This window comes from Equus caballus, chromosome 26, assembly GCF_041296265.1.
Source record: "Equus caballus isolate H_3958 breed thoroughbred chromosome 26, TB-T2T, whole genome shotgun sequence".
In the NCBI taxonomy this organism is placed as follows: domain Eukaryota; kingdom Metazoa; phylum Chordata; class Mammalia; order Perissodactyla; family Equidae; genus Equus; species Equus caballus.
Genome location: NC_091709.1, coordinates 39,082,343 through 39,099,678, shown reverse-complemented (window position 1 = coordinate 39,099,678; position 17,336 = coordinate 39,082,343). Strand labels below are relative to the sequence as shown.

The window sequence follows — 17,336 nt, the reverse complement described above, 5'->3', positions numbered from 1 at the left end:
GTGTAACTAAGGGACATACTGCTTAAATGGATTCCTTTTTTCAGGACTCTGGCTAATGAAGACCCAACACTTGGTCAAATTGTGTAATTTGAAGGATGTCAGAAATGGTTCCCCCAAAATGTTTTCTATAATCTACTGCATGAACTAGTGCTTGAATTTTCAGCAGGGCCAGTGTGGAGCATCTCCTCCAGGAAGGCAAACCCCTTTTCTTGAGATACAAATGTCCTGGATGAAGAGAAACAACTCGAGGCGGAGGGGAGGAGTGTAAGGTTTGGAGCTGAGAGACCACTTACCAATTTACTCACCATGGTTAAGCATTTTCATTTCTGAGCTGCAGTTCCTTAATCTGTAAAATCGGAATGATAATTACTATTTCACAGATTGTTATAAAAATCAAATGAAATCTAATGAGATAATCCATATAAAAACACTCTTTATGTTCATATATTTGTTCAAATTGGTTTTATTACTTTTTTTTTCCCACTCCGGGACAGGAAGCCTGGGGATGGCAGGAGACAGTAGTATCTTAGAGAGACAGGGTGCTGGGTGGGTGAGGGTGAGGGCAAAAGCAAGATGGCAGGGAGGCTGCTGAGGATAAACTACTTATTTTATAATATTATCTAAAACATGACGCATAATAATATCTAGGTCAGCCTTTGTTTAGGTCAAACCAGGTGTATCAGTTAGCTTTTGCTTCACAATAAACAACTCCAAATTAAATAACTTAAAACAACAACCATTATTTAGCTCATGACTCTGCAACATGGCTTTTTTGGTCTGGTTTGAGCTTGGCTGATCTTGGCTGGGCTGGCTCTTGAGTCTCTGGTCATCTGGTGGGTCAGTTAGGTGCTGGCTGGTCCCAGATAGTCTCATTCACATGATGGTTGGCTAGAGGCTGGGGTGATGGGGTGACTATGGCAGAAGTTGTTCATCTTCCAACAGGCTAGCAGGGCTTGTTCGCACAGTGGCAGGGTTCTTAAAACAGCCAGTAGAAGCTACAAGGCCTCTAGAGGACCAGGCTCAGAAGTGGCCCAATATCACATCTGCTGCCTTCTATTTGTTAAAGCAGGTCACATGGCCAGATCGAAGACAGGGAAATAGACCCCACCCCTTGATGGGAGTGGCTATAAATATTTTGAAATATATTTGAAATCTACCATACCAGGTATGAACTCTTCCAAGTACTTAGTCTGGCAAGTACATAGTCCTCTGAGTACTTAGTCTGGTCTTATAGTTTACTGCTTCAGGTTTTGTTGTGTGAATTCCAAAACTCAAAGTGAGCTCAGAACTGCCTAGTTCCTCAGAGAAATAAACACACCCCATGCATTCCAGCATTCTTGTTGCGACTTATTGAAGAAAGTATATAAAAGCCACAAAGAGTTTATGGAATTCTGAACCACGAAATATGAATGACTCTTTGTACTCTAGGTAGAAGAGATGAGGATTTTAGATAATTAGAATTTCAAAGAACTTGAGAACAAAAATCATTTTTATTTTAGTTTAGTTTTTTAAAGTTTTGGTGTCTGTAGAGAAAACTATGCCTTAAAAGGTGTGGGCAGGGGAAAGGGCAAATAAAATGAACCATATATTAATGTTCTCTGAGCTAATTCTGAAACCTGAATAATGAAAACAAAACTTTAGATGGAAACAAAAAAAGCCTTAGTATGGACATTTGGCTTTAAATTAATGGGTTAATCCAAAGATTTATCTCTAATATAGATGAGCTTTAAGCAACTTTCTAACTGTGACTTTATTCTTTACATGTTGGAGTTGAGAAGATCTTCAGGAAATTTTGGTGCAGAGAGACTCTGAATTGTCTTGGGAAACCCAGCTTGTCAGTGACAGACTCACGACTAGAATCTACATAACCAAGTCCCAAATCCAAGATTTTTCCATTATTCCATACTGTGTCCAGCATAGATGCTCTGTTCACGGAGGCCCCTACCTCCAGGGGAGATACCCAGGGAGGTTAGAGAGGAAGTCATTTGGAATGCTGCGAAATATTAGTCATTCCTGTCAGAATGAGAAGTTGAATGGGTGAGGGCATCCTCTGTCCTTCCTATTTGAAAAGGCAACCATGTCTTTGACGATGTGTTAATATTGCTACTTTCCTAGCTTTCGGTTGGGCGTGTCTACATTACCTACAAAGTAGGTGACAACATTTTCCTTGGTGGAAAGTGCATTAGGTAATGATATTTTTCTTATGCACTCATCAACAACACTGTCTCTGTCCAAGACGTGGCCATGAGTTAGCTCATGCTCTGTCTTTGGGGCACGGTCACACCTCTCCCAGTCACCCCATGTTGATTTAAGCTACTGAAACTACTCTTTGTGTTGCTGGGTGACTATTAACCATTTTTGACAAAAAGAATGTTTTCCATGTTCTGGTAAGGAAATCCTCTGTCAAGATAAACAGACCTTTCCCTCCTCTCCTCCAACTTGGGCCTTGCCAGGAAGGTCTAAATAGGTTCTCTGTAGTCATTTTCTTTTCAATATTTCACACTGGAGTTCAGTTATAAACTCTAAGCCAGAAAAGTTAACTTTTGCTGAAAGACCACAGAACCCACAGAATGGAGAGCTATTTTAGGTTCGAGTGTCCTGGGCCTCTTTTAGACTTTTTGTATCTAGGGAAATGTCATATTTCCCTCCCCTCTTTTTATATCATTTTCTAATGCCGTTAATTTAATAAACATACTTCCCTCTTGAATTTTTATTGGTATAACTTTCTATCCCAACATTTACCACCTCCATTTTTCTGTTCCAAACTATATTATGAAGTATCGGGTTTACCAATGAGCTGAAATCTACACTTAATCCTTTAAGATGAAACTGAATGGTATTTGGAGACGACTGACTTATCCAAACTAGCTCCCGGGCCCAGGTAGAACTTTCTGTTAGAGTAAACAGATGTTACTATTCCTGGATGGGAGTGGGGGCACCCCATGTTACTGCTGGTAGATGGGCTATAGCTCCATACACAGGTGGTGCCTCAACTAACATGAAAAATAATTCAGAGCTCATTTATGTGTATATAAGCTACCACCCTCTTTCCAATTTTTCCCTCCCTTCACCCCTTCCGCTTTTTGTGACTTCTTTTCTTCTTCATAATGGTCATTGATGTTAAATTTTTCTTTGAGGCACACCAACACAACAATTCAGGTGGTGGTGACATGGGTGTGTGAGGGGGAAGGGTGTGGACAGTGTTTTGCCTTGAGATCCACACATCTGAACAGAGGCCCTGCTGCAGATTCTTGCCAGGAGAGGACTAAATTCTCTGTTGCCCTACCAGGTGTGCATAGTGAATTCTACAGTTGGGATCAGACTTGGCTGCTAACAGTGGATGCAGGAAGTGACCTGAGCCCAATCGGGAAGTGAGTTTGACTTCCAGGTCAGGAGCATCGTGAAGACTCAGGGCCTTATAGTACTTCTCCTTGTGACTCTGCACATTGCAGGAATGGAAACTTGAGACTCCGGCAGCCTAGGCCTGCTTTCAATCCAGCTCTTTCCTCATTGATGTTAAGACTGGAAGACGAGAAGTGATGTGACTATCTCTCCCCTCATCGAATATTCATTCTTTCATTTAATGAATGTTGACTGAGGACTTTCTCAGTAACAGGGACTGTGCTGGGTGGATGGGCTTCAAGTCTGGAGGCACCTTCTTTTCACATTGTCTCTATACCACCTCAATTTAGGTGTGTATGTGTGTACATACACACATAAGCTCACACACACATATGCACACCTAATTTATTATTGTTGTAATTATTTGCATGTATCTCCATCCCCAACACCTTACTTTTAGGCCATTATCACATTTTACTTAGTTCTAACTTAGAAAGTTTAAATAAATTTCTAGTAGCTTCTCCCCCTCCCTCATCACTCTCCCTGTCTACCAATTGCATCAGTTTAATCTTTCATTAAGAGAACAACGTATGCTTGGAAGATTATAGGAATGGGAGCAGTGAGAACTTTCAGGACCCTGGGGTTATAATCTCTGCTCTGTATCAGTTACCTTATCTACAAAATACAGGGCTAACAAAGTGGAAGGATTGGATGACCTTTAATTTCCCTTCCTGTATTGAGTTTCAATGACTCCATCCCTCTCCTTTACCCGATAACTTCCAACAGCCAAATATTGCCTGAAGGACATGATGCAAACTCATTTGTTGACTATCCACGGCCCTCCTAGTGGGGCCCAGTTCCATTGCATAGGCCTGCTTGCCTCCTCCATGTGGCACATCCAGGACAGCCACACTGGCCTACTAGGCTACTGACCTCTCTCCACTTTCCTACCTCTCTCTCTTTGCTTATAAGGTTCTTCATGTTTACAAGCCTACACCTGTGCCCAGATCTTACTCATCTTTCCAAGGCTATGTCCTCCAGGAAGCCTTTTCTCTTTTTACTCAACTGACTGAATTGTCCTCTCTCTGAAATTGCATCTCGCACAGAGACTGAATCTTTCATGTGGCCTACATACATACAAATACACATGCATACACACACACGTGTGTATATGTGTATGTGCATATATCCATCTCTCTCTTTATTGTAAATTTTATACCCCTCCCATTTTTGTGTTTACAGTGTATGACATGAAAAATAGCTCAAGAATGACTATTCCCAACCTCTTCCTCACTTAGAGGAAATCACAGAATTCTTTTCACCAGGAAGAACTCTGTGTATTCTAGGTCAGCACACAAATCTTTATTGTACAAAATCTAAATGTTGGGAGAGGGGAAATATCTTTATTGATTTATTTCAGAAAGCTCTAGATGGAAGAGAATATGATCTATCAAGAAGTTTGGAAGGTTTATTTCCCCACTGTAAAATTTAAGCTCTATGAGAGCAGGAATTTTGCTTGACTTGTTCTCCTATTTATCCCTGGTCTTGAAATGCCTGGCACACTGTAGGCGCGTAATACATATTTGTTGAAAGAATGAGTGAGGATGGACCGTACTGGGTGGGCTGGGTGAGGTGGCAGGGAGAGGTGTCGGAAGTTTGGAGAGAGGTGGGAGATGCTGCTAAGCAGCTGCTGGGCATGCGGGCTTTGGAGAAAGATAAGAAACTAAGATTTTAGGTTCTGCTGTGAGTCATAAACCAATCATTCTTTGTCATTTATTTTTTAGATGCCAGTAAAGATTCAAAAGATCTTGACAAAGATTTCTTAGATGTTGGACTGACGTTTCACTTCACAGAGTAGCAGCTTATAATCTGTTGCAAGGCTGCCATGCGTGTATTATGTTCTATACTGTTTGTTGGATAAATGCATGATCTTCCATTCTTCCCTGAGATAGTATGCCGCCCAGAACATGGTTTACTTTGCACATGGCGCCAACTTCTATGTGACCATAGATGGATTTATCCCCAGATAGCAGCCTCGAGTATGTTTATAGTAGATTACAAGAGAGGCTGAAGGGGGAGTTTCTATGAATGTGTCCATATTAATTAATATGTTAGTTAGTTAGGAGAAAACCCAACTTAAGCTAGCACAGGCAAAAAGGAGAACTTGTTAAATGGTTGTTTAGATGTCTTGTAGAACCCAAAGATAAGAATGGGGCTGGGTCTCAGGAGTGACTCTCAGATATTGTTTTTTCCTTTTTCACCTGGATTTGTCCCTCTTTCTCTCCATCCTCCTTCCCTGGACTGAATTTTTTTTTCTCTTAGCTTCTTTGATGCATAGTGTGGGAAATGGGAGAAAGCAATCTCTCTCTCAGGTTTAGATTTCCTGGGGAGCAATTTTGATTGGACTGAAATGCAGCCACAGAAGGCTGTGACCTTGTAGTCACAGTTCCTCCTCCAGCAGCCATGTGGATGGAGGGGAGGAACAGAGGGGCTCCCCAGAAGGAAGGTGCAGGACCCCACTGGAGGTGGTGCTGAGCCGAGTGGACAGAACGGGAGGGCTCACTTCCTCGTATGCACTTTCACCACCACAGTGGAAACACCTCAACATGCAGGCCTAGCCGTGGGAAGTCAGTGGGGTCATCTTCTAGAGTGACGAGCTAATTCCGAGGTACTGTGGCTCCATGGCTGTTTTGAACGCTTCCAGTCACTGGTTCTATTGTGTTCAGTGACTGACATTCTGCCTGGAAGGAATAAATACAGAGTGCCAGGAGGTGCATCCCACACCTTGTAGGGGACCCTAAAAAGCAAGAGAGTCTCACCAGATAAAAACCTAACAATCTGCAATTTGTAAAAAATAAGAAGATGCATAAGAGTGGAGGTGGCTTTTTTCTTGTGTTTAGGTCGAGGAATCAGAATTTAAGAGGTCAAAAATATTTTGTAAAATAAAGCAATTGTTTGAATGTAAAAAATGGATGTACACAGAAGGGACTAATCCAGATGAAAGAGAAAATGTATCTTTTGCCCCTTTTCACTCATTCTTTCATTCATTTTGCAAATTTGTGTTGAGTACCCTCCATAGTAGGTGTTGAGGGTACAGTGAACAATAGAATCGTAGGCTCTGCCCTCTGGGAGTTTACAGTCTAGTGGGGAACAGAGACATTGACACAAACAGTGCCAGGTGTTATGCGTACTTTGAACAGGAAAGTAGAGGGAGCCTGGGAGCCTCTAACAGGACCAGACTAAGGGGTTCTGATAAGACCTCTTTGAGAAAATGGCCTTTAATTTAAAGGTTGAATTCAAGGATTGGAATGCACCAGATAAAGCAGAGAAGGGCTCCAGGAAGTGGAAATAGTGTGTTCTTGTCTCCGAGGGGAGGAGTGTAGCTCCTTTGAGAGCTGAAAGATGTTCAGTTGGTGGCAGTGAGGAGAGCAAAAGAGGGTGGCTGGGACCAAGGTGTGTGTCAGGGTTCTGGGCTCTATCGCAAAGGCACAAGGAAATTATTGAAGGATATCATATTTCTTAGGCGTTGTGAATACTATGGCGCTGTGATATTAGTTTTCTATAGCTACTGTAATAAATTACCACACACTTGCTCACTTACAACAACACAGATCTGGAGGTTACAAGTCCAAACTAGGTCTCACTGGACTAAAGTCAAGATGTTGGTAGAGCTGTATTCCTTCTGGAAACTCTAGGCAAGAATCATTTTTCTCACCTTTTCCAGCTTTTAGAGGCTGTCTGAATTCCTTAGCTAGTGTCCCCCTTCCATTAGGACATGGACAAGTTTGGAGGCCATGGTTCTGCAGATCTCAGATACTAAGCTTGGAGGTGATATGATCTGATTGGTGTATACTCCATGAGGACAGGAGCCACAGCCCTGTTGCTCACCACTGTATATGCGTATGTGCTTGGCACTGTTCCTGGCACATGAGAGGTGTTTCATAAATATTTGCTGAATGAATGAGAAAAAAGATATTTAAGAACTTCTGGCTGCAGAGGGAAGAATGGGTTGAAATGGGGCAAGAGTGGATGTAGAGAAGTCAGTTAGAAAGTCATTATAATCTGAAAAAGGGGCAAAGTTACCTGGATAAGATAGTGTCAGTGGATGGATTTGACAGCAATTTAGGAGACAGTCAACAAGAGTTGGAGATGAGGGTGGGTGATGTCCAGATGTTTAGCTTGGGCAAGGAGGAGGTGGTAGTGCCTCTGACTGGCACAGGGAACCTGGAGCAGGAGCAGCTTCAGATGAGATGATGAGCATAGATTGGGATGGGCTTAGTTTGAGGTTTCTGTGGTTGAGATGTCTAAGCGTTATCTCCTAATAGGCAGTGACATATGTGAGTCTGAGGCCTAGGAGAGAGGTTGAGGCCAGAGTTTAAGATTTGGAAGTGATTCTAGCATCTCAGTAGTTGTTCATGGAAGTCACGGACTTAGATGCTGTCACATAGAGGAAAAGTATAGATGAGGAGGGGAGAGAGCCTGGACCAAGTCCTGAAACACAGTTTCACAAAATCTGTTTCTCATTCCAACATCAATGCTATATGTGGTTGAGAGTAAGGCTTGGGAAAGGATCATTGTTTGTTTTGAGTGTTTTTACCATTGTGTTGTTTTTATGAACACTTCTTATTAGGATGAACCCTGAGGGAGTTGGCATGGAATATGGAAATCACATATTTTTAGAAAACCCACTTGGAGATTGCTTGCACTGAAGTCCTTTGTATGAGCTTTGGAGTTTGGGTTTAGTTAGGTGCATACTTATTAAGTTCGAGTGGGGCGTGTGGTAGATGCCTCAAAAGGCTGCAATGTCCTCCCAGGGGCTGGAGGGGACTGGTGACTGTATTCGTCCTCACTTCCTTTCCTTGTTTACCAGCTTACCATTAATGATTGGACTGAGCTGGAAGCCAGGGGCTGTGTATCCTGAGAGCCCAGGCCCGGAGAGAGTACTGGGCCTTAGGGTAAAAGTTATGATGGACAGAAAGGCCCAGGAAATTGCCAGAACCCAATGACTTCACCCTGGGATACTGGACGTCGCTCCAATTTAAATGAGACAAAAGAAGAGAGGGCATTCAGGGCACTTGTATATTAGAGTAGAGCTGGGAGTGAATAACCTAAGAATACTTTTCCAGGACTTCAAAAAGATTGAGAGAGGCCCAGCATACTTAAAGTGTTTTGAGATCCTAAGTATAAAACAACACCAACATCAAAGGGAAGAAATGTCAAAACAACGTTGCAAATGTTCTGGAATATCTAAGTTAGCATTGAGCAAATTCTGTTTACCCAAAACACAAACCCCACCATGCAGTATAATTGTGTTAGGCACAAGGTGTTTATAGGGTTTCTAAAAACTTATTCAATGTGTACCACAGGTGGTGTGGCCTGGTGATGTATCATGAGATTAAAGTTGTATGATGAATGTCATCATCTTTTCACCTTGTGAGTTCTATATATGGCACACGTGTGCCTTGAAAGTTGAAGTTTGAGATCCTGTGATGGTGAGGCCAAGGTCAAATGGCCCCTTCAGTGATAGGCCTTAGGACATCTTATCCATTATTTAAAACCCAAATAAAGTGTCCTTCTCCTCTCTGCAACATTAATCAAGAGCCAATAAATGAGCTATACTGGGAAACGGGGGGCACAAAGCTGCATAAAATACAGCTGTGCTCTGGAAGAGCTCTTATGGCTGAGGAAGCAGCCCAGTGCAGCAGCTGACTCTCATTCCGGGGGATCTTCCCTGCTCTGGCTCTTTCCTTGAGTTTGAAGACTTGACGTTTATCTCATCTCCCTTGGCTCCTCTTGCACTTAAATTCTCTACTACTTTTTGAACACACCCTATTCACATTGTATTAATGTTTGTTTTAATGTGAAAATAGATTAAATTTTATTATAAATATTTACATATTATAAATAATTAAATATGAATTGTAAGCAATTTTAATGCAAAACAGTGATCAAGGGTCTTATCCTTTGTTGCAGACTCTGCAGCAGGCAATCCTGGGCCTTGCATATTCAGCAGGACATTTTTGCTGCTTGATACTTTGTGATGTTATGGTCCCTTTTGGACTTCTAATGACAATAGTTTAAAATAACAGGTGCAGACAATGCTAATTGTCCTTTCTTCATTTTAGTAATAGGATCTCCATCTTTTTAGGGGCAATGGCTGCTTATCTGGAGATTGCATTTCCCAGCCTCCTTTGCAGAGTAAGTTCAGGCCAATGGGACATGAGAGAGAGTCATTCCTGCAACTTATGGGCTGTTACCTTAAAGAGAAGCTTCCAGTTAACTATGATACCTATTATTATCTCTACTTTTGGTACTCTGGGAGAAAAATTTTTACCTCTCCCTGACCCAGGCTGGGTGCACATATACATATTATCATATCATTTATCTCACTCTGTTGTAAGAACATTTTTTATCTTCCAGGCTCCCCGTGGAGCTCATTGAGCCTTTAGTCACATTTGCCTCCCTAGCACTGAGTAGCACTCCGTGTTCCTGCCACATTAGAGGGTTTGTTAAACAAGTGAAGGAATTAGGGAATATCCTGGACTACATCAGGTTTCCCACGTCAATCAGGATCAACTCACAAAATGATTCAAGGATCACAGAAAGCATCCTATTCGTTTTTGCTAGTTACTCGAAGTAATTGATAACAATTGATTGTATATCAATAACTAGCTCCTAGTCTCATCCCACCCACCCTATACACATCAGGGCATGCACCCATGCCTTCATGTTTTTACCATCCATTAAATGCCCAAATATCTAGCCAACAAGAACAGCCTTTTATTTTCAGTAAGTCCTTCTTAGTGCTTTACTGCGTGATTCAGCGAATGGTTAAATGTCAGTTTCAGAGAATTTGGTAACTACTTTACAGGAAATTCAGCTTTAAAAAGAGGCTAATCATCTATGTTCCTTTAAACAAAGTTAACTGGTTTGGACTGGAGGAGGGACCTTGCCTTGTGGAACTGTCATGACAATAAAGTCACATTCTGGAGCATCTCTGGGCAATGTGACGTCACCAGGCCATGCTGGACACTGCCAGTGGGCATCCATGCCATCATCCACTTTCTGAATGACTCTGATTTCCCCTGATTTAGGAATCGCAGGCTGGGTTTTGCTTGGGCTCTGAAAGGTGTCTCGGAATACCATCCATCTGTTGCTATTTGTACGGCAGAGGCATAAACAGCAAGGCAGGGTAGAAAACAGAAACAGGCTTATTGTACTTAAGTGTTACCAGGAGCAGCAATCACTAATCATGGTGGAAAGACATTTTATTTTCCTTCCCTCATGTGCTTTTCTATAAACAGCAAAACACATTGAATCAATTTTTCAAACAAACTTGTAAAATCAGAAAATACAACAACCTTTAACAGTTGGTAGCATGAATTATCAGGGGCCACAAAGAGGTTTTTAACTATTGAAACATGTTGGCAAGGTGACAAATGAGTTTTTTTCCCTTCCAAATCGTTAAAAATAGCTTTTATAAACTCTTAACTCCCTCTGATGGTGAGCTCACCATTAATCACCTTTATGACATCTTATATTTAGGCCACGGATAAATCCACGGGTCCTAATCAACCACTTTCCTGAGGAAATTGGCCAAATCCCGACTGGAGGGGGGATGGATCACAACAACCCTGCTATTCAGACAAATCTCTTTTCAAGTGCCCTTAAAGCTTTTTTTCATACACCAGTGAAGACAGCCACACAGGAAACAATAATAGTTTAATCTCTTGAAAAATTTCCTTCCTGCATTGCTGTGTTTTCAGACAGGTAGTTAGAGCCAGCCAAAGAAAATGAGCAGCAGCCCCTGCCAAGAGCAGGCTGCTACTTGAGCCTCTGAGCTCCCTGTCCCTCCTCTTACCCTGTCGCCAGTGCAGGGGCCTGAGACGGGGTGCTCTTTAGCCCAGTGGTGACCTTTACTGACCTTGGGAACACAGGAGCTATGTGCAATGTGGGGAAGGGCCATTCGTGACTCATTGTGTGACTAAGCGTTTTTTAAGCCTCTCTTCCCTTCTCCTCCCTGAGTTCCCTGGAGCATCTGGTTGGGAGGACACGCGTTGTCTGGAGAAGCACATTTGGTTCTCAGGAAAATGCTGTTTCTCACAAGATGGAATCACTGTATCCGTGTCTCTATCTTTTGCTCATGAAACCTTGCTGATTTAATGGTGAGCAGTGCAGGCTAGTTCTAAGACCACGGGGGAGTGTTTTTGCCTTACCAAGGCTCCCAAGAATCTGAGCTGGTTCTGAGCTTTGTGGGGCGGACAGGACCCACTTTCTGTAGGTCCACTTACTTCACCCTCTGCCACCAGTGTGGGACACTGGCCTTTGATTACCTCCAACAATCATTGTAGGTTTTGTTTGGGCTATCAGATATGTTTCCTTAGGGATTTGGTCACAATTCTCATGAAGGTCTCATTCTCCCTTGCTTCAAAGGAGCTCCTTCCAGCCAGCAAGTTCACTGCACTGTGGACAAAAAGAGACCACCCCTCCCACCCATCCCTGCCCACAGGCCATTGACCTCTGGCTCAGGTTCTGTTCTCTTGATCGTTGGCTGCGAGCTTTGCTACCCACCCACGGAGTGCATGACTGCCTTACCACACCATCTAACTCTCCTGGCTCTCAATTCTGGCTTCTCACCCAATAATCTTTTTGTTTTTTCCCCTTGGCTTGGCGATTTCGTGAACAACTTGCAGGGCCCGGACAAAATTAGTTGCATTTCTACCTCTTGTGTATTCCCCCCTGCCATACTTGTGACTTGTATAAAGAAAAATAAACTCTCTTTAGATAGACTACAGCAATGCCTCTGATGAGGAGAGAGGGGGCAAAAGGATTCATTGGCCAAACTCCTGATTGGCACACAAAAATGTAAACAAAATTAGTTGTCATAAAAATAGCCCCTCAAGGCCACCCATGGTGTCTAGGAATTCTCTGGATCTGTTCTCATGGATTTTCAGGCCAAGCAGAAAGTACATGAAAAAGGGCCTAAAGATTTTCATCTCTTTTTTCCTCCATTATCAAGGATAACTGAAAAATCAGTTTTGTAATATTTTCCTTAGATGAGTGCCTTAGCCAGTCAGGAACATTTTCTCAGCAGTCTAAGTCAGAAAATCAGCAATCCATAACCACAGAGTACCTAAGGAGGGGTCCATGGCTCACGCTGTTGTTAAGAAATATCAACAACCAAGTGGAACCTTCAGGTATTCATCATATTGTTATTTATAATAGCAATAAATTATTAATGACATATATTTCCAGCAAGGAAGGAGTGCTTAATCCGATGTTAGTACCATTCATATAATGACACTTATTGCAGCTGTGAAAAGTCAGGTTTTCTGACTAAAACTAAATTAATGGGGATTTGCTTACATTATGCTAAGGGGAAAAAAGTAGAATACACTGTTTATACTATTTGATTCCAATTTAACTATATTTATTAGAAAAAAAGATTATTTCTGGTTAATGGAATTAGGAGTGGTTTTAATTGCATTTTTACAACTTTTCATAATTTCCAAAATATTTTTAATACAGAAACATTGTTTTATAATTCAAAAAGCCTTAGGCATTATTTCTGATTCTATCACTACATCAATTTTACTTCTTTTGGATCCTGAATCCTTCTTGAGTTGTCTTCTTTTTTCCCAAGGTGTTTGCCCATGGAATTCTATGTAATTTTTTCTGAATTTTTCAAATATACTCTGCTGCCTGGTTGTGAAACCCCAAGGTAATACATTCATTTTCTTTTGGATTGCTGTTACTTCTACTCTCTTGGCAGTTTGTTTCAGTTGATCTGAATTTGGTTTTGAGTCGGACTTCTCATTATTTCTTCTACTTTCTAACAGATGAAATTATCACTGAAGTGAGTGAAGAATGTAATAGATACGGTGCTCTCTAGAAGTGTCTACAGGTAAGTTTTCTATTCCTTGCCTCTTGCTCAGCCTCTGAGTTCAATCAAGCCAGATTCTTCCACACTTTTCCCCTGGTCTTTGGTCTCTTGACATATAGATCATGACATGACACCCTTCAGCTCATTTTTTTTTCTTGTTCACATTTAAATGCCCTTAACTCTGCTTATACCCTTAGCTTGGTGGTTTCTTCTCACATGTCCCAGACTCTGTCCCTGTCCCCAAGACAAGGTTGAGGTCCAGTCTTTCTCTGTCCTTCCCTCACCCCTGCACATCTCCATCAACACCTTGACCACCTCGCAGGGAGATTAAGTGTCTATCCCCCTCCACAAGGGCAGTGACCACTTCTTATTTATCTCTCCAACCCCACTGTGTAACACAACGCTTCAGTTTGGTGAGTGCTCAGAACAATGACGTGAACTGAATTATGCCTGTTTAATTTATATTACCTAAGCTGCAGGATCAGTTTACTTTAGATGTTGCTGTGTTACTGATATGATTCCTAGTACATCAAGTGTCCATGGTCTTTTCAACTCCTTGCACTAAAACCTCATGCTTCTTTGTTTATCAGCTCTACCAGGTACATTGGTTTGCAACTGGTCCTTTCTCTTTTATCATGTCTAACTCTGTCAAGTCATACCTACAGAATTATATTCATACAGAATTCCGTAGATATCCTGTCTGATGAATTTGCTTGTTTAATTTTATTTGGGAAGTTTTCTCCTTTCTCAATTTTTATTTGAAAGCTCTTCAAAGGAGGAAGGGTAGAGGAGAGGAAGGGAGAGATAGAGAAAGAGAGAGCGAGGCAGAATGGTTGTTTCTGTATTTTGTGTTAAAAATTTTTGTGCTGTGTATTTTCAGTGAACACTGCAGTGATTCTGAACTAAACACTATTTTTCCTGGAGTTTTGATAGCAGGTAGAGGATAAAGACATTGAGATACCAACCGTTCAGGGAAAAGTTCTATTGACTCGTATGTTCTAAAGAGATCTTGAATTAATGCTGCTATACTGGAGATGTCTTTGGATAGTGGCATTACTATATAAACAGCCTCTGAAACAATAAAATTTGTCTCAAAGTCGAGATCTTTGAGAGATATTTTTAAGAGAAAGTTCTATCTTCTGGGCCAATGAAAGATAATGAACGTCCAGAATTTGATGTTTGATAAGAAATTTCCCTACTCTATATAATTTTAAGAGAATATCTTATAAGACTGACTGATGAACCAAAATAAAATTCAGAATAAACAAGACATAAATGAATGGCAGGGAGGAAGGTTGTCAACGCTGGATGAGTGTGTCTCTCTTATTACCTCTGCTCTTCCTGGATGCCTGTAACTGTAGTCAGCTAAGCCCCGATTTGCCTGACTTAACTTCATGAAAGTTTTTGACCTAATAAAAAAATAAGGTGTGGTGGGAACCAGAGTGAGAGCTAGCCTGGACGAGCCCAGCCTAAGCACTCAGAAACAGGCTCCTCCAAAACAATGCTTTGCCCAAGTCAAGGCCATGTCACTGTGTCAGTGCTTTGCTTATTTCAGACCAAAGTTGAGATGAGCTAGAGAATGTTCACGTGCCTCTGACCCTTACTCCACTCTGCTTCTTTTGTCTAGTTGTTGAGGGAGACCCTGGCCCAGAAAACTCAAAGGATTCATTCCTCTTGAAAGCACAAGAAATCACAATGTGATTTCCTGACCCCAGAAGACATGTGTGGATGTTGACTGTCTGTGTGGGGCAAGGTGAGGGAGGGAGAGTGGCATGCCACACTGGATAGGTGGTCAGGGACCAAAATTCTTCTCTTGCTCACTCTCCTTTGCCCCCACCTAAGCTAGGCTTCTATGATCTTTCCAACAGCATGCTAAGTGTCCACCAAGCTGATCATTTTTCTCCTGGTCACATAGGAGACCACATTCCAGACCTCCTCATTCTCTACCAGCTGGACATGGTCCAAGGAGAGCTCCAAGGTCAAGTTCCATGGTGGATTACCAGGAGGAAGTGTGGAATTGCCTTGTGGAAGGACACCGTTGAATGTCTGATGAGACTGTGATATGAGTGGTACATAAATCTTCATTAGGTTAAGCTGCTGATTTAGGGTGGTTTGTTACAGAGAGGTTAGACTGTCTGACCAATACAAGGTGGTTGCAAAATCTGACTTTCCAATGACCAGGATGGCCTCCTGGTTCTGTACCTCAGATTCTTCGTCTATAAAATGGGACACTCATAATACTTACATCATAGGGATGTGGCAAGGTCGAATCACAGAATAGTGCCTGATACTGTCAGGTGCTGGCCACTACTACCATTACTAGTCTGATTACTATTACCTCTACTAGGACACCACCCTATTATTGCTGTGGAGCTTTTCTTTTTGGAGAAGGAATACCATGAAGTAAATTGGTGCTCATTTCAAGAAAGCCTACCATGGATCTCATGCTTCTTGAGAGGGGGGGAAATGGGTTTCTTGATGAGAACCCATGTGCAGTACTAGCTAAACTAACAAAACAAGTCTTAGATCATGTCACTCAGGGATTATGTGCTAGGAGCTGGTACATTTCCTGTTGTTATAGAAGCTGAATATTACCTAATGGTTCACAGTGGGTTTAGAGGAGAGAGGTCATTTATCAGAAAATTATTGAAGAGTTCATGGAGAAGCAGTTAATTCTTTAATCTTTCTAGTTTATTTGGGAGTAGTGATCTCACTCACTGTAAACAACACACATTGAACTGGCCCTAGAAATTTAACAGTGGACAGAGGGCAACTCTGACTTTTCAACAGGTGTTTGCCTCATGAAACTCAGGTAATGGGATTTTAAACAAAAACAATGTGGCGTCTACAGTGATGTCCCAACCAGTCAGTTAGGATAGTTAGAACAATTCCAACTGCCTAGCAGATAGAGACTGCTGTCTGAGTCCTAGGAAGGTATAGTTTGGAAGTCTAGTGTGGTTATTAAAAATGTGGACTTCGGAGTCAGATCTCCTGGCTTTGAATTTGGCAGCTTACCAGCTATGTGACCTTGGACAAATGACTTAGTCTCTCTGAGCTTTGGTTTCTTCTGTTGTAAACTGGAAATAATCATAAGACCTCTCATAAAGTTGTGAGGGTTAAATGAGTTAATACATTTAAAAGGTTTAGAATAGAATGATACTAATTATTATTATTACCCTCACTATTATTCTTATTAGAAAACATTGTTTAGTAACTTGGTCAGGAACATAGTCCACTATGTCAAAGGCGTTTTGAGTTTTATAACACTGAATTTCAATCCCAAGGAACTCCTCCTTGGGGCTTAGTGTAGAACTGTGCTTGCCTCACTCAGTGGATGTCCCATCAGCAACAGGAAGAAGAGGATTCAGTGTCAAGATGATGCGATGCACCATTTGCACCAAGATGCTCGTTTCATACTTTTTGTTTGTAGATATTTTTGAGCCAACGAGAATGCTTTTGAAGGCTGTTTACCGATGAGGACTGGAGAGAAAAGAGGGAGCCTGGTGGACAGAAGCACAAAGAGCATTTACGATGCTGAGCCATCTCTGAAGATAGAAAGAAGCTTCCGTCTTCCCGTCTTGCAGAGAATTGTTTTCCAGGAAATTAATTTTTTAGTTCTTCTTCCCTTTTGTCTCTCCACTTTCCAACTGATCTTCAAAACATAATTGCAAACCATAAGGCATGTTTTTTAATCTTTTTGTTTGGAAATAATTTCAATCTTTTAGGAAAACTGCAATAAGAATATAGTCATGTGCCGCATAATGACATTTTGGTCAACGATGGGCCATGTATGTGACAGTGGTCCCATAAGATTAGTACCAGACAGCCTAGGTGCATAGTAAGCTGTACCATCCAGGTTTGAGTAAGTACACTCTATGATGTCCACACAACAAAATTGCCTAAAGATGCATTTCTCAGAATGTATCCTTGTCATTAAGCAAAGCACGACCGTATTTACAAGGAGGAAACTAAATACGCTTTTCTCAGATTCAACTTTTTTTACTCCATTTGTGAACATTTTACCCCATTTGCTTTCTTATTTGCTCTCTCTCTTTCTACACACATATGTATACACATACACACGTAATATTTTTTTCTGAACATTTGTAAG

The 17,336-nt window shown here is 41.5% G+C and overlaps 1 long non-coding RNA gene across 4 annotated transcripts in view; it reads left to right on the top strand.

Moving 5' to 3' along the window:
• The window catches only part of LOC106782638 (uncharacterized), a 150,187-nt gene extending 133,284 nt beyond the window's left edge, over positions 1–16,903 (top strand). For 2 of the 4 annotated variants that reach the window (XR_011432851.1, XR_011432849.1), the window contains 4 exons: positions 12,986–13,063; positions 13,182–13,246; positions 15,141–15,294; positions 16,656–16,903. This is a non-coding gene — a long non-coding RNA (uncharacterized lncRNA). Of the gene's footprint in view, positions 1–12,985; positions 13,064–13,181; positions 13,247–15,140; positions 15,654–16,655 lie in introns of those variants that run through there. The other 2 variants (XR_011432850.1, XR_011432848.1) reach the window with 2 other exon arrangements.
• Positions 16,904–17,336: the final 433 nt, after the last annotated feature.